We start from the raw sequence: 23371 nt of genomic DNA, 5'->3' as shown, positions 1-23371 counted from the left end.
AAAAAAAGAGTATTTTTGTCATTTTATCCTTATTTAATAGAGATTTTCATGGAACTACCAAAATGATTGAATGTAGGCAAATTCGGAGATCACTTTTATCAATTTCAAATTTCAGAGAACCAAGTGAGGAGTTATGTCAATGTTTATGAACTATTTTGGTTTAAAAGCCTTACAGTGATTAGAAAAATAATTTACATTATTTATTTTTGTAATTATTTTATTGATGTGGAGAGATTTGGGTAGTTTAAAAGAGAAGTAGTGTGCCACTTAGTATTAGTATTATAATCTAGTGGTATTATTCTTCACTTGTAAGTGAGAGATTTTAAGTTCGATTCTCGCCAAAAGATAATTTGAACTAAATTATTGTTAATCCATTGAGAGTCTTAACTCACTCATCTACCCTCTTAATGTAGATAATATTGTTCATTAATAAAAATAAAAAATAAAACCAAAGGAGGAGTGGTTTGTCGTGTATCTAGAAAATAATCATGTTGCATGCATCTGTAGTGGAAATAGAGGGAACACAGCGCAGCCTCCTCGTACCTTTCTTTTTTCTATTCCATTATTATTTTAATTTATTTTATGTTTATTTCTTTCCCATTGTTTTATTTTATTTTATTTTTTATTTTCACCCAATTACAACATACTCACCGGAGAACCATGGCAGTTGACTATTTGGGATTAGGATCCTAGCTGGATCCTCTTTATGGGATCCGAATAATCAATTAATTGTGTTCGTTCATCGTACATTATTCGATCAGAAATTAACGAAAATTAACCTCACGATAAACATGCACGATTAATTGATCTTCTAAATTTCCACGAGGAGGATCCGGGACTATTTGAACACAATAGATTCTCTACAGTAACACTCTAGTTATAAAAATCTTGATCTCAACTTCGGTTGGTTGTATATAGAAATAAAAACCACATTTTTTTTAAGTTTCCTGTCAACAAAATTTATCTGCATAATAATAAAGATGAAATAAAATATTTCGCTTTTTAGAGTTGCTTTGAGCTTGTTTGTTCATAATAACTCGTAAATATGAACACTCTTGTTGTTGAGCCAAAATGTACATGTAGCTTATTAATATTGTTTACAGCTTATTGGCATGAAATTGGGCAAGAAAGAGAATGCTACACGCATATAAGTTTCTCTCTTTTTCAGTGTCTAAATCTTGAAAATTGACATGCTCCATTGTTAAATGTGTTTATTGTATACATACAAATTTTGTTAAGGATAACTAAGTCAAAATGTGTCTTTAAAACTAGTTAAAAAATGAGTTTTCTATAGATTATTTGTCACCTCATATTTTTTGCAAAATGTTTTATAATGTTATCACGAAAAATTGACGTTAAACTATGATGTGTAGGGAGAATCCCACTTTGAGAGAGTCTTCTTTGCATTTCTCATATTTTAATGCTAGTGAGACTAAATGTGTAGACTAAATTTTGTAAACTAAATAACATGAAAATGGATTATTGGATTATTACCTAAATGTTAATTAACATGTTTATTTGTTATTGGTAACAAATCATTTAATTTCAATTTTAGTCTTACCTAGTGTAACATCCCACATCACCCAGGGGAGTGGATCATCTAAGCCTTATATGTATATTATCATCTCTACGTAGCACGAGGCATTTTGGGAGCTCACTGGCTTCGGGTTCCTTAGAAACTTCGAAGTTAAGTGAGTTTGCACGAGAGCAATCCCAGGATGGGTGACCCACTGAGAAGTTCTTGTGTGAGTTCCCAAAAACAACGTGGTTGGGGCCCAAAGCGGACAATATCGTGCTACAGCGGAGTTGAGCTCAGGATGTGGTGGGGGCCCGGGTAGGGATGTAACAATTTGGTATCAGAGCCAATCCCTGGTCGAAAGTGTGTCGACGAGGACGTCGGGCCCTTAAGACCAACTCCAATGGTAGGCTAAAAGCCAAATTACCCCCCAAAATTTCCCCCCAAACCCAATCCAACCGAAGGGAAAATTTTAGGCTAAATGCTAAACCAATGCCAGATTCCCCCCAAAATTTAGCCCAGAAATCGAAATTTAAATTTTTCAATATTTATCGGAATTTAAATTTTTTTGATAAAAATGTTCAGGAAAATTAATTTACGATAGTCTACATATTTATTTATTTATTTAAATTTAATTTATCCACAAAAATAGCATAAGTTCATTCTTTAATAATCCGGGGCTAAAATTTTAGGCTAGAACAGTTGGAGCAGAAAAGCTATTTCTGGGCTAAAAGCTAAATTTTCCGGGCTAAAATATTTGGCTTTTAGCCTAGCCATTGGAGATGGTATAATGGGGGTGGATTGTGATATCCCACATCGCCTAGGGAAGTGGATCCTCTATGCCTTATATGTATATTCTCATCTCTACCTAGCACGAGGCCTTTTGGGATCTCACTAGCTTCGGATTCTGTAGGAACTCTAAAGTTAAGTGAGTTCGCGCAAGAGCAATCTTAGTATGGGTGACCCACTATGAAGTTCTCGTGTGAGTTCTCATAAACAAAATCGTGAGGGCGTGATCGGTACCCAAAGCGGACAATATCGTGTTACAACGGAGTCGAGCCCAAGATGTGGTGAGGGCCCGTCAGGATGTGACACCTAACATTATTCCCACCCTTTTCTTATTTTCCCATAATTCTATGTTTTTTTTATTTGCCAACACAAAATCTCTGTTTTTATGTTTCATCGTACTTTCATTAAAATGTGAGCTGAAAAATAAGTCGGGTGAATGAGAATAACAAACACTCTTAAAAATATATGGTAATGTTAGAAACACTAAATTTTGTAAACTAAATGATGTCGTTATTGATGATTATATTATTAATGAAGTGTTGTTTAACTTGCTTATTTCTTATTGGTGACAAATTATTTAGTTTGCAAATTTAGTTTAGAAATTTAGTCTCCCTAGCATTACCCGAGACTAAATTTCTAAACTAAATTTTGTAAACTAAATGATATGATTGTTGATGATTTGATTATTATTGAAGTGTTGATTAACGTGCTTATTTTTTTGTTGGCGACATATCATTTAATTTACCTAGCATTACCCAAAATATATGGTACAATAATTTATAATTACCATATTGACCTTGCCAAGCCTATTGTTAAAAATGCACTTGGAGAGCATTACTAGTGAACTACTCAAACACTACAACGCTATTACTAAAAGACACTACAAAGCTATTCCAAAGGACATTTTTCAAGAGTAATTTGAAGTTTAAAGTTTCCACATGCAAATTTTAAACTAAAAACATAACGCAAAATTTAGATTTACTATTTAATTTATTTAAGAGCAACATAATATAATATTCATATTTTTAGTACACTGAAAAATCTCTCTCAAGTTTGAACTATTAGGACCTCATGGACCCTCAAAATAGTGGATTTGGATCCCATCCGGATCCAAATTGTGGAGATTTTAGGAATCCCCACATCTTAGTCATTTATCGTGGATCGTACAGTCAGAAATCATTTAACCTTTTTATTTAAAATTAAATACAATAGTTTCTAACGAAAACTGAATACACACGTGATGTACGATAAATGGTTAAGATATAGGAATCCTTGTGATCCCTACAAAATGAATCCGTAGAGGATCCTCTTTCCAAAATAGTATTACATTGTGGGAGTAACGTCCCTACCAACTTACCAAAAGTTTCTCCACGTCCTCCAGGACCCCCCACTTTGATGGGCCCATTTGCTGAGCTGGCACGGTTTCTAGTGGGTCATGAGTGGGCTAAGTGCAAAAGCTTTCCTCGTCAATATTCTGTCTCCCCTAATATGTCTTGTATTTGCCTTTCTTTTCCACAAAAGCACGAGGGGCTTGCCTAACCTTCTAATTAAGCGTCGCATATCTCATTTAGGAAGCAGACCAATGGGAAAACAAGGTAAAGTGCGCTCAAACTTTCCACCAGTCTAATTATTTCAGATTACGTAATCAAATAATGAAATTTCATTACGCATGTAAAAAAATTACAAAAATTAGTGAGTGTTCACTCCACAATTAAAAGTGCGTGCAAATGTATAATGTGCTTTGATCATTTAACAAGACAAGATTCAAAATTTCGATCTCTTGCAACTTTTAACTAGACTAAAAGCTAGTTAACAGTCCTCGTTATCAAAACGGATCTAAGAATTTTTCTTTAGGTGGACAAAGTATAAAAGCTTGAATTATTTTAAATAACCAAGAACATTTAAATTGAAGGACACGATAGATTCTTAAAATTAATAACATTGCAACTTACAAGTTACAAATGTACACGACGGATTTTCATATCATATAACTGTCGCATTATGGTTTCATAATTAAGCAAAGATGTCTTTCTTAATATAAAAAATTAAGCTATCAATACAAACAACAAATACCCTTTTTTTCTCGTCCTCCCTTGAACTGGCACAGACTGTTAATGCTCGTTGTAGTTTACCGCTACCCTGCCCTTCCTAGTTGTTGGATGAGCTAAATATGATGCAGTCAAGAGTTTTTTTCGAAATCTAATAGGCAGTTGTACGATCTTACCATATAACATGACTATGCTCGCACATGTTATATTTAACACCTAAGTATAGTAATTTTTAAACGTTAACCAAAAGAAAAAGGCATTTTATATTGGTCGAAAAACTAATAGAAAATTAACTCGATCAAGATATGTACCAAATTTTGTTGAAGGCTCACTTAAGGATGCTCTTGCTGCCGTGAGTTATCCTTCTTCCAATTCCAACTAAAGCGAGATCAGCTTGCCTTTCGGACTTTGTAATTTTAGTTGCCCTAGCGGTTTTTCGGTAAATTAACCCTAATGTTTTTATATTATTCTCGTTTAATTTTCTCCCAACTTTTTCACCTTTCTTTTGATGGACAACAATTAGTGGACTTCCGAAATTGGTATTTATTTCCCTTATTGTTGGAAAATGCACCCAGTCACATCATGCCACGTCATGTAAACGTCAATGGCATCTTCGTCATTTTACCAAAATAGGAAACTTGCATTATTTTCTTGATAGAAATCTGGACCACCCTCTAAAAAATCAGAAATATTCAGTACTAAAACAAAAATAAAAAGTCAGATATTTATGTGGAAGACCATCACTCTATATGTTACAAATTAAATCCAATAAATTGAAATGTCCTTTGTACTCGAAATACTTGAATTCAATAATTTTTAATTTTTTTTAATTCAATGCTAGATTTTCCTGCTGAAATTTCTAAGACCTGTACCAATTCATTCAATCCATCAATCATTTAAATAAATCATATGATATTGTACACTGTTACATTAAATGGTTCTTTGTTGGTACTATTACTAACACGATCTAGCAACTTAATACTGTTGTCCTGTATTTTGCAAAAGAATAAAAAATAACAAGAAATATATATATTGAAACTTATGGCAAGGTAAATTAGGAAGAGGTCACTGTCAACTATTGTCATTACAGCTGCCTAACTACTACAACTAAACACTGTTAGAAGGACCGAACACAGAAATACAGATTACAAGTTGTTTATGGAAAGGAGGCAGATTCTCTGCCCTCCAGTGCCTTCATGTTTTATGTGATCATGATTAAGTCACGTTAATATTTTATATTATTTTTAATAAAGATAATAAGATAAAAATGTTAACGTGACTTAACCGTGACCACATAAACAGGGGCACGAGAAGTGGGAGAGGGCAGAGAATATGCCTCTTTATGGAAACCCTACTACTAGTAGCATGAAGAAGAGTTTCACATTGATGAAAGGAAATTTTTTATGAGGGCTTATAAATTGTTGAATTACTCTACATATTATCAATTAGTTTTATAGTGGAACCTTAATTTCTTCATGGTATCAGAGCAGGTTGTTTCTCGTATGAAGCCAAACGGCCACTTACACTTCACGTCACCCCGTTTTGTTATCTACGTGTTAGACTTGAAAATTTACTACATGCGAGGGGCATGTTGAGATTGAATTTCACATTAATGAGAGGAGTGACCTTGCAAGCTTATAAGTAAGTTGGGCTGTTATTATATTATTACCAATTAGTTTTATAGTAGAATCTTAACTTTCTTTATAGTATCAAAGTAGGTTGGTCTAAATGTGAAGCCCAATAACTACACATCCTCCACGTCACTCAATTCCTATTGTTCACTTGTTTAGTTTGAAAATTCATCACATATGAGGAGTGGTGTGAGGATATGAATGTAAATGAGTTTTACATTGGTGAAAGGAGAAATCTTGTGAAAGTTTGTAAGATGTTGGGTTACTTCCTATATTTTCAATTGGTTTTATGATGGAACCCCAACTTCTTCATGGTATTGGAGCAGATCATACCCATGTATGCAACCCAACAACCATATGTGCTCCGTCATCTAATTTGTGTTGTTAACGTGTTAGGCTTGAAGATTAGCCACACATGACGTGAGGGCGTGTTGAAGTAAATCTCACAATAATAGGAGAAGAAATTTTACATAAACTTATAAGTAAGTTAAACTACTCTTCATATTGTCAATTTTATTATAAAATTCGAACTTTCTTTGGCATGCTGGTGCTTAATATAGTAGAATCTTAGAAATACCTTCACCCGTAACTCACTCAATCAAATCATTATAACTCACTTATCGATATTCATGCATCTAGCCTGCATGGCTTGTCCAGAAATCTAAAGTCAAAATGCAATCGATTAATTGTAAGTAGGAAGAAGGGTCCATGAAAGTGAAGTATGTAATTCAACAAAAAAAAAAACTAATTAGTTGTAGTACGTTTGGCTAATATCCGATTTGTAATATGTAACATGTTGTAACCAAGAAAAGAAAAGACGAATCCTATATTTTAGTTTTTGGTTAAATATGTGTGCTTACATTTTAACATAACCCCATTTGGTGGGGACTAATTAATCAATTAAAATTATGTTTAATGAAAATGATATATTTTTATTATGATTGTCATATATACCATTAAATATATATTAATTCATGTGTCATAATATAAATAAATAATTACTTGAAAATGTTTTGAATTGACAGTATAATACTAATAAATAAATATGAATTGTTATTGACATTCCAAAAATTTCGTTATACATTTTAAACTTTCTATATTTAAAAAGAAATATACACTTATTAAAAATGTGAAATGATTTTTTTAAAATACTAATAACACTTTCCTAAATAAATAAGTTATAATGATTTGATTAGCATCACCACATTGCAAAATCCAACTCGATTCTTTCGAACTACTATGGGCATGTTTACTTATCTAAAATAGATAAGTAAAGTTCGTATGTCACTTATTATATTATTAAAATTAGGAAATCTTTTTAGTACGTTAAAAATTTTATTATACTCTCTCAATTTTTTATATTAAAAAAAATAAACGCAGAATTAATTTTTTAACATGTTATTACAATTTCTTTAGTTATTTTTGTGTTGTTTTGGGTTTGTGTGGGGGGAAGCTTAGGAAGGAAAGAGGAGTGAGTGAGTGAGTGAGTGAGTGAATAATGATGGATGGATGGATGGATGGATGAATGGATGGGTGCGAGTCCCGATAATCGTTGTACCTGCAGCGCAGGCTGCTGTCTGTCTTTCTGTCATTCTCGAGCCCTGTGTTTGTTCCCATGGTTGACTACCACCTTACCAACTACTTTATGCTTCATTTCTTACTTCCCTCATCCTTCGCTTCCCTTCTTTTACTAACATACAATAATACTATACAAACTTACAAAGCACACAGAGAGAGAAAGATCAATTAAGAGAGAGAAACTTTCTCTTTCTCCTTTCTCTCACAATAGAGAGAGAGAGAGAGAGAGAGAGAGAGAGAGAGAGAGAGAAGCACCGTGTTGCCAACAAAACGCGTTTAGTTCATCTTTTTAGTTTATTTAGAAGTATGATATTTACGCATCTTTTTTTATTTGTCACGTACTTTTTGTTAATTTATTTTTTTAAATTTTTTTTTAATTCAGTCGGTCTAATAATCACATATTAAAAGAGTGAATATGAAGTAAAAAAAGGTATGTGTTGATAGCAAACTTTTATCTTAACCTCCCAAAAAATACCACAAATCCCAAAGTTAACTAACTCTTCCTTCTTGTGTGACAAGCAATATTCAAACACCATATGCTGTTATCAACTTCCATTTTTGTCAAACCCTAGCCCCATTTAGACAACTATTTCATTTCGCAGAATTTCATTCTGTTTATTTTTTATTCCCATCAACAGGGAGATGGAGTCTGGAAGAAAAAGGACACATAAACAGTTCAAAGCGATCAAATCTTCATCTTTTGCACTTAAAACGTATGGTCTTGAATTAAATTTAGGCTTTTTCATTTTGGTCAAGTGGCTCTTTTTTCAACTTTGCTAAAAAGAAGTCTGAATTGTAAATGTAGGTGGCAGTGGAAATATATAATAAGGGACTTTCTTAAGTGTTTCGGAATATCGAGTACTTTACCTATTGAGTTTGAAATTGAAATAAAGAGAGCAGACAAACAGTTCAAACCGATCAAATCAAATCGATCTAAGCGATTCTATTAATCTTTTACACTTAAAATGCATCGTCTTGAACTAAATTTAGGCCTTTTCTTTTTGGTCAAGCGGCTCTTTTTTTCAACTTTGTTAAAAAGAAGTGTGAATTGTAAATGAAGGTGGTGGTGAAAATGTATAATAAGGGACTTTCTTAGGTGTTCAGAAGTATCGGATACTTTACATGTTTTAACTATTTCATCTTTATTTAAAAATATCAAATCAAAATCTAACCGTTAAAACAATTTTATATGTAGGGGCTTCAAGACAAGAATGCACAGAAATGCACTGCTTCATTTGCAAAGGGTGTTTTCGTTAAAATTTCCAATATTTAATTATCAAAAGATGGGCTTTGGGTTTGGGCTCTAATAATTAAATTATTTAATTAATTATTTTTGGATTTAATTCATTATTTTTAATTCATTGCGAATTTAATTAAATTTTTTTTACCAACAAACTCATCCTTTCAAATGAAGTCTGAAGAGTTCAAAAAGAACACAGAGCAAAACACCCCTCTAGAGAAGATGTCTCCCAACAGACACATCCATTCTCATACTTGTTGCGAACAGACATCTTTCTATTATATATACATTCATCTGCATGGCATTTAGGATATAGAAAATCAATATTCTTCTTCTACAATCACAAACATCATTTCTAAGAGAACCACACAGAAGTTCACCAGGAGTTAAGTTTTCCGGTGCTGGAATTCTAACTTGATTGTTGAATCCTGGTGAATCAGACGTCTGTAGAAGTACAAGCACTGAGTATAGACGAAATTTATGTTTCAAGGACATTGCGGTACACAAGCCTCGATCTTCAATTTTCTATTTAAAATTATTTCGTTATTCATACTCTGTTTAATATTTATTAGTATTTATTATTTATTAGCATATATAACTTTATCACAGATTGTTGACGTATATCTAACAAGATAATCACTCCTTTCCATAGGCAGTGAAGATTGTTGTTTTCGGGTCGAATACGCGGGCTGCCGGTGGGGCAGTGCCCATTCTCCCTCCTCTCCCGCTTTACAACCGGAATAAGGAACCTTAGATTTCACTCTACTTGTCAATATAAAAATGGAGTTTGAGAAGCTAGCGGATCAAGAATTTTTGGTATAATAAAGCATATAGGGGATTGAGAGGGAGGAGTCAGTGTCAAGGCAATAAATTTGAGAGTGACAGGAACCGGCATGTGATATATGGGGAAGTAAAAAATTATGCTAAAAGATTTGGTTGCCTCCTCTCAGTTCGAATGAGTTCTTCAGTCCAACCTCTCTCTCTCTCTCTCTGTATATACATATATATATATTTATATATATTATTATGTGTGTATATATGCGTTCGTTTATGTTCTGTTTTTCTAAATTCTAATGCGCAGAAGCAGCCCAACTGTTATGTTCCCCATTTTATTCCTTGGGTTTGTTTTGTCTTCTGTCTCTCTCTCTGGCCCCAGAGGAGCTGGTTCTGGTTGTTGCTCCTCATGAACATATAGTGGATGGTGTTTGACGATGATGAACTGAGTTTTGGGCCCACCATTTCTCATGCATTGGTGAAAGGACTGTTGAAGTGAGACTGGAGTAGTGGATTAGACATTTGGTCCTATTTCGAAGTTGACCAATTGAGTTAGATATTTTTACTTAAAACAGTTAAAGAGATTGTAATAATAACCAAGTTTCCGTTCTTAAAATTTAAATGTTCCAGTTTTAATGGTGATTGGTAAAGTGGTAAAGGAAAAATACATAGGTAAAATTCATTATAATAATATAGCTTACAAATATGTATTCAAGCCGTCGCTGTTGAAAAATAAAATTAAAAAAAAAAAAAAACCTAGGTTAGTTCATAAGTGTATTTGTTAGAAGCATAGCGAATCATTCTAGCAATTCTTGAGTAAGCATATAACAAGTACTTATCTCAAAAAACGCTTTTAAGTTTTCTTTCAAATGTTGTCATATAAAGTTTTAGTAGGTAAAAAGCATTTTCAATCCTTTCAAAATCAATTGTAAATAAACCCTAATCATAGGCCATTCCTTTTGTGCATCATCTCTGCAGATTTGTACCTGTTCTTCGTATCGATTATATATCTTCTCTCTCTGTGTGCGTGTGTGTATATATTTTTTTAACAAAAAAATGATAGAGTGATATTTCCTTCTGCAACACAAATAAGTACATTATTGTTCACTGAATGAATTAAATGGGATGGATGTTGACGTATTTTTAAGGGTGAAATTGCTCTTAGGTACATAGTTTAGCGACCAACAAATTGTGTTTGAAGTGAAGTTACACAATTAAATAATTTAGAGTAAACCCTTATATGGCTAGTACAACCACAAACATACAAATGTTGCCAGTATAAATTTGACGCAAAATAATGATAGAGGCAATAAATCTCTACCGATAACCACAACGGTCTTCGCAAGAGCGAGATCATATAAAATCATTACGGAAAAATGATATTACAAAAATGAGACTACATCGAATCATCATTAGTAAATAGTAACACATAATTCATTTCTCAATGATATGACAACATATGGCTCTTGCAAAAGCGCGACCACAATAAACAACACGCCAACTACCTTACTCCTAAAAGGGCGTACTAGTCGACTCATCTAAGTGGAAAATAGTGACACTCTATTCAACGCCATATATAGCTTTCACCGACCAAAGTAATAACTTAATCTTCTACATAATAATTTATGTAGCTTAATTTCTTAGATCACTGACCAAAATAATAACTTATCCTTGGGTCATCATTGTTGCTTACCCTACCCAAAAAGATAACACGGAAAGTAACACCATTTTCCCTATCCTCTTGGAACTTCTCTTTTTATTTTTTACTAGTTGAAAGAAGAGAGATTCGAACTCAAACGTAAATGGCACACACATTATTTAATTTAGCCAATTAATCTAACTCATTCTACATGTCTCTAGACGTATAAGTTTTGATTAAAAAATCTCAGCGTGAGTCACGTATTTAGCTGTTTCGTTAACTTATTTCAAAAGAACAGTGAAGAATTCAATTTCAGTAAATGTTCATCAGCTCTCATAGTCAACTACTAGCCAAATTTGAACTAATCTCTTGCCTAACTGAAAGTGTTTTAACGACAATGATCCATCCAAGAGGACCACTGAATTTGGAGATTAAAATTTCTGCCTAATTTTCTTACTGGCCTATTCCGATTGGATGGTCTTAGGTCTACTTACGTAGATGCATGTAGAAGCAAATTATTACTGAAAATATGCAACTATATTGTAACTTTTTCTGTCGTTGCTAATCAAAACATTTGTATGTTTTCATATTTCATTTTTTCAAGTTTAAAATATCGATATAAGTGGAAATATCAATATGTAAATTTATGAAATTATAGATGGATATATCCATCAATACCGGTTACATTCGACGGAAATTTGTAATGGAGTGAGTATATCTATTGAGAATTAGTCTCACATTGATAGGAGGAGGAACCTTACATGATAAGTTGGGTTACTTCTTATATTGCCAATTGGTTTTATGGTGGAACCTCAACTTTCTTCAATATCAACTCATTTATCTTTAATCGAAATTAGAGAAAATTTTCTTTAAAAAAAATTCAAAATTTAGAAATGGGTTCCGGCAATTTTTTTTATGGTGAGTCAGTAAATATCACCGATATTTATTGATTTTCCTACATCTCACCACCATAGGGTGAAGTTTGCATTTGCGGTTCCCAGTAGCCGGCCACATCGGCTGAGTAACTTTCATCATTGTCGGATCCCGCAACCAAGCCTTATTATGTCTTTCTTTCTTAAGGGCGGGCTTGCGGTTCATTACAACAAAGGCTTTCAGTGAACCATTGAAGCTATCGAGAGAGTACCCAATGCTAACGGTGACGAAGGTTAGCGACTTTCGTTGGACGTTGAACCAACAAGTTTGGTCAAATAGCGCAACGAGTCTTAAAATATCGACAATTTCATGGATATTTTAGATATTTTTTTTTTATTATTGAAAAAGACCTTGATAATAGAATTTGCTGCAATTAAATTTTACAGGTCGATCGAAGAACCTAACCCATGATGAAAGTATGTCGTTAACCATCGACTTCAACAGCACATTATCGGCTAATTTTCTGTGATATTTAACAACTAAAAGAAGAAGAAAAAGAAACTTTTTATGCCTGGTTTAATTTCCATCACTTTCAAGAGCATCAACAATCCTCTTGTTTAATGACATTTCATAACTCAGTTTAGGTTTTGACCACAGAAAGCATATATGGCTTCATTTTCATGGCACCTTCTCATTACTTCTTGGTTTAGTCCAAGTAAGTATGGCCGTAAAGAAATTATTGTATTTGATTACAACACCACGTGATATGTCAATGTTATTTTACTAATAACACATTACCAACATGTCACGTATAAATTTGTTGTGCTAATATAATTAAACAGAAAATTATGTTTGGCCCTAATTACTTAATATAGTGAACAAACTAAACAAAGAGACTTGATTGTACAAATTAAAATTAACATATTCAAAGTGAAATATTATCTCAATTACAAGGATCGTTCTAAAAGAACTTTCCTCTTAGTTTACTTAAACTAAAAGTTAAATAATATTGACTTAATTAGATAAATAGATAATTTAGAGGCCTACCATTTTGCATATTAAATACAATATTAGACAATGGCTTGACCCTAAGCCACAAATTGGAAGCTTTGGATAGAAAGATAATTCATTAGGGTGTTCAATTTCTACCATACAATCCACTGTGTCATTTTCTCCAGTTATTTATCCAGTCATTTTCATGTTGACCAAAATTACCGGTAGGGTTAAAGTGCTTTCATATGTCCTAATTAATTAGGTCTCTAACTAATAGCGACTTCAGTAAACTTGATTGGCCACAAGCTCACATATTTACAGGTACGTGTGGTAGCATCATTCAGTGTTCGTGGATCAATCCCCACACTATGTACAAATTGAACAAAGTTATTAACTTAGCTAGGGTCATTGACTTGCCCATCTTCGCACCTATTGCAGATGCATCATATTGGGCTTTCAAATTTTTAATTAGGGAACTTTAACGAAAAGTTCTCGGTACTATTCATTTTAACGAAAAACCATATTTTTATACTAAAAAATCAATCATGAAACTATTCATTTTACCCTTTATTTTGTCCTTATCATTAAAACTCAAAGTTTTCAAACAATTTTCATTAGTTTTCCTTTTTAATTATGGTGATGAGGACAAGTATATATCAATGATCAAAGGCATAAAAATTTTTACTCGTTTGGTAGACTTGTTTAGAAGTGCTTTTAAAATGATTGAAATTGCTTTTAGAGACAAAAATTTGGGTTCCAAAAGCACTTGAAGTGCTTCCTGCAATCATGCAAGAAACATTAGTTATGTGCTTATTGTATGAAGCATTTTAAGTGATTTTTCAGGATTCACTTGCATTTTTACAAATGATTGATTTCAAAACTATTTACAATAAAAGCGTTTTTAGTCATTTAAAAAAAATGAAAACTAATGAAAAGGGCTTGAAAACTTTGAATTTTAACGATAAGGACAAAATAAAAGGTAAAGTGAACAGTACCGCAAGTTTTTCGTTAAAACTTCCAAATGAGTCATAGTTCTATAAAGATTATTCAAGTCACTACTAAGTAGAAAAGAAAACTTTTAATGTACAAGAGTCGCGTAATGTTTCTCATGAAAATAACTCAAAAGTATAATATTAATAAATACATACACGTATTATAATTACATTTATAACATTGTGTGTGGCGATTTGATTGGACCACAACGAAATATATTGTCACATCCCAACCCTGGCTCCACTATATCCCTGACTTGACTTCGCGGTAGCACGATATTGTCTGTTTTGGGCCCCGACCACACCCTCACGATTTTGTTTCTGGGAACTCACGTGAGCAGAACTTCCCAGTGGGTCATCTATCCTGGGAATGCTCTGGTCTTTTTCTCACTTAACTTCGAAATTCCTACAAAACCCGAAACCAGTGAGCTCCCAAAATGCCTCATGCTATATGGAGGTGGGTATGTACATATAAGACACATTACCCTCTCTCCATTGGTCGATGTGGGATGTTACATATATCCATGAACAACAAGGGTTCTAAACTTCTAGTGAATCGATCAAGCTTTAGATGAATTTCGTTTACTGAATATTTGACATTACCCCTTGAAACTATATTTTCCTTAACTAAAACTCATCTCCTTTTGGTTTCTTAACTAAAGCCCATTCTAGGTTCAAACTAAGCAAATTCTTTAATTAAGTTTGAATTTTGAAATTGTGTATTTTCCGAATGCCTAAAGTACCCTATTAATACTTGGATTGAGTTTTTGGATCAATTACTTGTTATATCCATTTAATTATTATATTTATTTTACAAAATATTTCATGCCATTCATTCAATGTATTAACTTTCAAATTGTTTTAAGGTGCCGATTGAAAAATATTATTATTAATTTCATGATTTTGTGCATTAATATACCAGTTAATTTACCTACCAACACAACAATAAACCTAAAACAGCTTAAGTTATTGCATATATACTCCAATCCCTAATGCACAAAACAAAAGCTATATGTTTTGCACAATTTATACTACAAAATAATCTAATTTACCTATTCCATCGAACCAAAATTTAAAAGGTCTTCCAAAATGGTCTAATTACCTACATGATTTATGGGCATTAGATTACAAGTTTATTTAATTGCCTACAACAAACCGACAACATTCAAACATTATCTAATATCACTAATTTTTATTGGAATAGGTAAATTAATTTAAATGTAGGTAAATTAATTTATATGTAGGTAAATACATGATTCAAACAATTTTTTTTTTCGTACAAGATTTGTCTTTTTTTTTAATATGGTAAATTAATTTATATATGTTACTAATATTTATGATACAAGAAAGGTAAAATATCCATATGATTTAATTGCTCATCATAATTAGGATGAGTAATAACATTGTTTATTAACCAAATTAGGATTTTGTGGCATAAGTTGCAAATGTGTTGTAATAGTTGGTTATATATTTGTCGACATGGCAGTCTATTTGAAATTTGGGTTTTATTTGAGGGAAATATTATTGGCACTTAAAAAAATCTCATTCTACACTTCTCACAGTGTATTTTTCTTTTCTAATATAAAAAGTTTGGAGTGTAGAATGAGATTTTTTGAATGCTAATAACAATTCTTTTATTTAAATGTTTAAAATTAGGTGGGTTTTTGTTTGTAAAATAAAAATTTCAAGGGCCTATATCTAAAGAATCCCTTAGTTTATCTTATGGTACAATTGAACAAGATAATCATACCCAACTTTTCATACCACGACGCATCTTTGAACGTCACTACTACCCTTAGAGATAGTAAGTTGCAAATTCTGACCTTAATTCTTTCTTTAAAAAACCAGTGGAAGATGATGACTGGCTAGCTATGAAGATATATGAACCTTATTAGTCTCGTCCTCATCAACTTGATTATCTTTCGAATGTTCCTTAATTACTTTAAGATCATACTAAGCATTTAAGAGCTGTTGTATGTGGGATGATCATGAGGGGGGAGTCTGAAATTAAGGATTATTTCAATATTAGGAAGTCACAATTTACTGCTCTATAAATAGATGGTGAAATATGCATGCATTTTAATTAGAAAATAATTCATTCAAAGCATGCTTACTTATAAGAAATGAATTTACGATAAATAGGTATGCTCGTTGATTTTTGATATGACGACCTCAAAAATAAAAGTATGAAATAATCAAGGTGCGGTTTTTTTAATCCTTTACGCATTTCTTCTAATTTCTATTTCTTTTTTTCCTCATACCAAATAAGTAAACATGTCTTAATAATTAATACGGTTATAAACCTAGTAATTTGAAACCTTTAACCTACATAATCAATCTAAGAAGTATCCCTTCAAGCATTAAGATCCTACAGATTGAATTTAGATGAAGTTTTCATAAGACGAACTAGAAACCTAGATTTAGAATGCTCAAATGAATATTCCAATCTTGTTTCACACATAATTTAGTCGATATTTGTACCTCTACATATGGAAAGATATATAGAACGAGAACCCTCCTTCCCCAAACACACGCTCACACAATTAAGATTCCCTGATCATGAGAAAGAAGAACTTTATTTAGCATGCATTACTTGAATATCCAAGAATTAAAGAAAGTTTTAGATTAGGTAGCCAATCCAAATCATAATTAAAACAAAATATGACATCTTAAAGAGATCTTCACTGGAAAGATGCATATTTAAACATTATGAACCAAATTACAAACACTAAAAATTATCTAGTAAATTTTTACAATTTTCACTGGTGTTGGTGTTTGGATGGAGGTGTGTTATGCTTGACTGTTCCTTGAATAAGTAAATAAAATACAATTGTAAAATATGGTTATCTAGCTAGGACTCCTTGAATAATTTACCACTAAATAGTAACATACATAGGAGTAACAGAGAGTGTGCAAAGAAGGTTATGGGTGTGTTTAGAATTGTTTTTAAAATGGTTGAAAATGCTTTAGCTGAAAGTGTTTTTTAGTTCCAAAAGCATATGTAGTGCAAATTTGAAGAAACACCATTATGTGCTTTTTGGAAGAAACACTTCAAGTGTTTTTTCATGATTCACTTGCATTTTTACTAAAAAATGATTTCAAAAACACTTTTATAAAAAACGTTTTTAATTATTTTAAAACCAATGCCAAACACTCCCTATAACTTTTCATAAAGTCTACATTGCCAACCAAAATTGCGGATTGAGAAATAGAGATGTATAACAAAAGCATCAAAGAGGGCTGTGCATGACGCATAAACCTTTATGAAAGATATGAAGGGATTGAGATGATGTAAAGAATATATGGCTTGCCCAGCTATAATCTCATGCAAGCAAATATGGAGACACGTACGACTGCCCACACAGAAAGAGAGAGAGAATCTCTTGGATGTTCAACTTGATTAATTTAGTTCCAAAGTTGCTAGTTTAACAGATGTAGATGATTATCTTAACTTTGTGTACGGTCATTGTTATTAGGTAGAAATGGTCACGCTTTGCCACTTGAGCTTGTCAAAAGAATTTCAGACCTCCATCGTAAAGCTTCTTTTTTAGTGAATTATTGCACCTTTGTGATTTAGGACATAAAACTAACTTAATATATAATGTAATTCTAACACATAAAATTAGAGAGTTTTACTAAGAATTAGCAAAAATAACCTTTAAGGTTATTGCACTATTAACCCATTTGTCATAGTATTAATAATTATTGCACTATTCCATTTTTTTTTAATTGGAGGTAGCGTTCATGCAAAGAGCGTCTCTAAGGTATATGTCAAATGCAACGTCTTCATTCCATGATGCCAATTCCAACATCAAGCGCCATTCATTAGATAATAAATGCTTGGTTAGAGTTGTAACATGTTCCAATATTCACTATATTTCTGACTATTTAATAGTTTAAAGACTTCATTAGAGATGCTCTGACTTCACTTCAACTGAATGGTACACTAATTATGAATCTCATTCATCTTTCAAAGTATAAACTTTTGATTAATTATTAGTTGTGGACAAAACAAAATGGGTAGATGATGCTGGTAACATGGTGCAAGTGTGCCTTTGGAATTTTCATGATTTCGAAATTGCCTCGATTGGACAAGCAGAGCATAAATACCATCCAAAATATCCTGCTTAGTGCATGGTGAAAGTGATGCACCGCCCAAAATAGTAATGTGGCAACATCAAACTTTTGCTATATATGAATCCTTTTGATGTTATTTAATTTTTATACTTTTTGGCACCACACCTTTAAATTAATATATAGTATGTTCACAATCATGCACCATAAAAGAGATTATTTTCTTCTATTAAACAGTTATTATTTTGTAGTTCTTTATAAAAGTCACTTAATGGATGGTATAATTTCTACCGCCATTTACACTCTGTTTGCATGAGTGAAATAAATTTGAAATTTTGACTAAAGTCAGAATTTATAAGTTGACATGTACATACTCCCTTGTTTCGATTCATAAACATAGAACTTTACAATTTTTGTGTGAAAAATCTTAGAATTTAAGATATCTAATTCCTAAGTTTAAATTTCACATAAATATGTGCCATTTCCAAATTTCTATAACTGAGTGTTTAAAAATAATAAATTCCGCATTCAAATTTCATTATTCTTTTAGATTAGCCAAATAAAAAAATTCAAAAATTTTAGAAAATAAAATTTTGATATTTTAATTTTTGTTGTTTTAAAATTTCATAATAATCTTAAATTTCTTTATTCAGATAGAAAGTTAGTTTTCCTTTTTCCCTTGATACACTTTCTTTGGCTACTTCGAACTTCGGAGGAGTAAAAAGTTAAATTGAATAGGCTTTAAACTTCTCAGTTAGTTCCCTTGTATCCTTATAAAAATAAAATATGTCTCAACAAGTATGGCATCTACTTTTTCTTTTATTAACTAGTTTATTTGGTGAAAAATAATTTTCAAACACCTTTTTCAACCCCTTATATACTTTTTTTTTTTAATCTTAGCCATTAATTTCGTTTGAATTATTTGATTTGATGATCATAAATAAAGAGGAGTGTAAAAATCTAAAAATAATATGTGAAATCACTTCCATATTTGGCACGACAAGATGTTTGATACTTAAGTACTTTTTTTTGGTAATTAAGTAGTTTAAAAATTGGTAGAATTTAAGTGTATGATATATTCTTTTTGAACATAGTATGTTGAATGTTGGAAAATATTAGTATTTTGGTTTATTTGAATGTTTGGTTTTATGGGCTTATCCCGTTAGAATTAGGTTTTGTTTGAAATTAGGGTTAGTTTATTATAAATAGGGTGCTTTGTTATTCATTAGAGAAGAAGTCAAGCTATTCACAATGTAGTCTTTAGGGTTTTGTAACCATTGCGACATTCTCGTTCTTTTAATAATATTCTTATTAATTGTTAGTCTTATTCGTTGTGCACTCTGATATTCAACTTGGTATCAGAGCAGGTTTGATCCTTCGGGATTTAATCTGCTTCGGGTTGGTACCTGTTTGCTTGTTTCCGTTGTCGTTTTTGTTCAGATTGTTAGTTGGTATTGATTGTTTGCAAGAAGAAAAAAATTGTTCGTTCGTTTTTTGTCCCATGACTCAGCTTCTGCACCTTTGAACGCCGTAGCCTGCAGGAGTATCTGCAAGTCTGTATTGGTGCAAAGGAAAAAAGAGGAAAAAGTAGAATGGAATGAAAAAAGAAGGAAAAAAAGGTGAGTGAAAAAAAAAGAGGAAGAAACAAGAAAAAAATGGTTGCTTGTTTGAGGCCTATGTGGGCAAAGAAAAAAAATTTGGTTGGATTTTTTGTTTGTTTGTTCGGAAGTTGGCATCGGCATCAGTCTTGGTATTGGCATCGGCATTAGTATTGGCATTGGAATTTGGAGGCTTGCATCCACATCTGCTTGTTGGCAAACTCATGTCGTGTACCGCCATGAGTTTGACGAGGGGTGTTGGAAAATATTAGTATTTTGGTTTATTTGAATGTTTGGTTTTATGAGCTTATCCTATTAGAATTAGGTTTTGTTAGAAATTAGGGTTAGTTTATTATAAATATGGTGCTTTGTTATTCATTAGAGAAGAAGTCAAGCTATTCACAATGTAGCATTTAGGGTTTTGTAGTTGTTTCGGCATCCTCGTTCTTTTAATAATATTCTTATTATTTATTAGTCTTATTCGTTGTGCACTCTGATATTCAACTGTACGCACCCAGATAATATAGCTGCCTGCATATAAACCTCTCGTTCTACTGGTCGTCAATCTTTCAAAATCTTTTTTTTTTTTTTTTTTTGAGATACTCTTTCAAAATCCCTTTAGGGCGGCATAAAGAGGGGTTTGTAAAAAACTAAAAATAGTATTTGAAATCACTTCTGTATTTGGCACGACAAGATGTTTGATACTTACGTAGTTTTTTTTTGGGTAATTAAGTAGTGGATCCATTTCTTGAAATCCATCAAATCAATGAATTTGTGTCATTGAAATTTGATCAAACGGCTACAAACAGAGATCTACTTTAAAAGTTATAATAAGTTCAGTTGTTAGATTAATTTTTAATGACACAGATTCTCTAATTTGATGAATTAGGATGAAGGAATATGGAGATGATCCCTTTCCTTAAGTAGTTTTAAAATTAGTAGAATTTCACTGTATTAAACAAAGTATGTGGAAGTACTCTTTGAACACCCAGATAAGATAGCTGACTGCATATAAACCTCTCGTTCTTCTGGTCGTCAATGTTTCAAAATCAAAATCTCTGCTAGATCATTTTCTTGGAAATTTAGAGATTATGTCCGTTTATCATACATCGTACGATCAGTTCTCGTTAGATATTATTAAAGTTTAGAATTGACTACCATAAAAATAAAGGAAAACTAATGAAAATGGCTTGAAAATTTTGAGTTTTAACGATAAAGACAAAATAAAGGGTAAAGTGAATAGTATCATGATTGACTTTTTAGTTTAAAAATGTGATTTTTCTTTAAAATAAACAGTACCAGAAGTTTTTCGTTAAAGCTTTCTAAAAATAAAGACATGCAATATCGAGGAAAAAAACATAAAACTCAGAATAGTATTTATTGTGATGTCGTATTCCAAGTCAATGGGTTACACATCAAGTCATTAATTTCTACTTTAAAAAGCTTATTTGATGGTAGGGAAGAGCAATAACGATTATAATAATTCTCTCGTGATCAAAGAAAGATAACTGGTTCGATACTTGTAAATTTGTTATAAGTAATTATGTTTAGTTAGAAGGGCTTAACCGAAAGACTCGTGAATTTGTTCATTATGTAAGACTCAACATTAGGGTTTGTTCGATCTTCACAAAGTAAGTCAAACTAAACTTGTTTTTACAAGCTGGTTTGACTGTTTGAGCTATGAGTTGATGGAACCTCGGCTCTAAACCCGATCCTTTTATTCGATGTGTTATGTTTTTAGATTGTTAGGATGCGTTTGTTGCACCGGACTAGCTGCAGGGATTAAGTTGGACTGGCTTAGACTAGACTAAACTGGACTAGTTTAGTGAAGTGTTTGATGCAGTGTCGGACTAAAAAACATGATTATGAAAACCCATCCACAACAAAGCAACCCATCAAAATTTTTCCCAAAAGAAATTAAATTCACACAAAAATAATCAATGTGGATTTTGCGAATAAGGTTAGAAAATGTACCAACAAGAACAAATAATGCTAAAGCTGTATACCAGATTAAGCAAAAATATACACATTTATACAAATTCAGCCAAATAAATAAATATATATATATATACACAAACCCAGTATACCGAACGATGCAATTGATCATTTCATCTTAAATTAGAAATAACCCACCATTTTAAACACCATCACACCAAACAAAACATTTTCAAAAATCTGAAATTTCATATTATATTTACCAAAAAATAAGTAAATCTGAGAAAAATTAGGGAGGAGATCTAATGCATACATTTGTTGCGTCTCTTGAAGATGCGTCTTTTTATTAATTTTTGGTGCCTAGATGGTCTCGATGGCCAACATCATCTGAATGTCAGCCTCCTTTTGAGACAGTCGAGTCGGTGATGTGGCAGCGGTAGCCATCGTTGAGACTTCGACAGAGAAAGCGGGAGATAACTTTCAGAAGAGGAGTGGTTGGCGTCGACAGCAATCTTAGCCTCGAATTGAGCAGACCCATCGGTGGGTGGTAATCGAATTTTAGAATTTAGGTGGTGGGTGGGGTTGTCAGTTCAAAGATAGAGCAAGGGAGAGAGGAATATTCGTGCGGGGAAGGATTGTGAGGATTTGACGGCAAGGTCGTGGAGTAGGAAGAGGACACGATGCGAGCAGATGAAGCAGACGACGCGAAGAGCAAAGGTCTTAGCAGTTCGCTTCATTTTGGGGGGTCTAGCTAAGACCCTCTAGCAAGCTCTCTAGTCGGGACGAGTCCCACCTAATCCCACTAAAATTAGTCCTTGTGATCAACAAACATAATATTGCACTAACTTTTAGTTCAGTCTAGTTCAGTCCCACTCAATGAGGGCAAACAAACGTCCTCTTATAGTATTAAGTAACAAATTATCATACTTTAGTAATGGAACGGTCAATTGTTAACTACTCAAATGCCCTTAAGTAAACTCGTAGTGAATGTGGTATTATCAATAGGAAAGAACTTCGCTGTTGAATTAACAGTAGCCAAGTCCATTTATTATCAATATGATTGAATTGATAATACATATGGGATGTTGATTATAATAAAACTAGGTATATATAGATATATATGGAGCCTCTCCAACCCAACAAGATCCTCTGCGAATCCTTTTGGTGAGGATTATAATAATCTGTAAATCGTGTTCGTTCATCGTATATCGTGCAGTCCGTTTTTTTCAAGTCTGTTTGTGGTTAATTTTAAGTAAAAATATTTAAAATAATTTTTAACAACACAATATACGATGAAAGAACACAATTCACGAATTTCTTAAATTCTCACAAAAAAATTCGTCAAGGATTCGGATTCCTCTCCAACCAACACTTCTATCATAATATATGTGATGTGATATGTTATTAAACTATTAATATATACTGAGCGAAAATATTACTAAAGTCTAAAGTATTAAATGGCCAATGAGAGATGATGATATTATACTAGGTATAGCTTAGGTGAGGTCCCTTGGGAAGGGCGGTGCTGTCACCTGGGTTGCATGCATGTAATTAGTGATCAAATTCAAAGTCCGTGTAGCTTATAGATTGAAATCTGGCGCTTTTCTTATATATATATATAGCTAGCTAGGGTTCCTTTAGTTTATAAATTAAAGGGTTAATTTCAATTTATTACCCTAAAGTTTTATGAT

This window comes from Malus sylvestris, chromosome 2 (assembly GCF_916048215.2).
Source record: "Malus sylvestris chromosome 2, drMalSylv7.2, whole genome shotgun sequence".
In the NCBI taxonomy this organism is placed as follows: domain Eukaryota; kingdom Viridiplantae; phylum Streptophyta; class Magnoliopsida; order Rosales; family Rosaceae; genus Malus; species Malus sylvestris.
The sequence above is the reverse complement of the archived record's forward strand: the minus strand, read 5'-3'. Positions refer to the sequence as shown.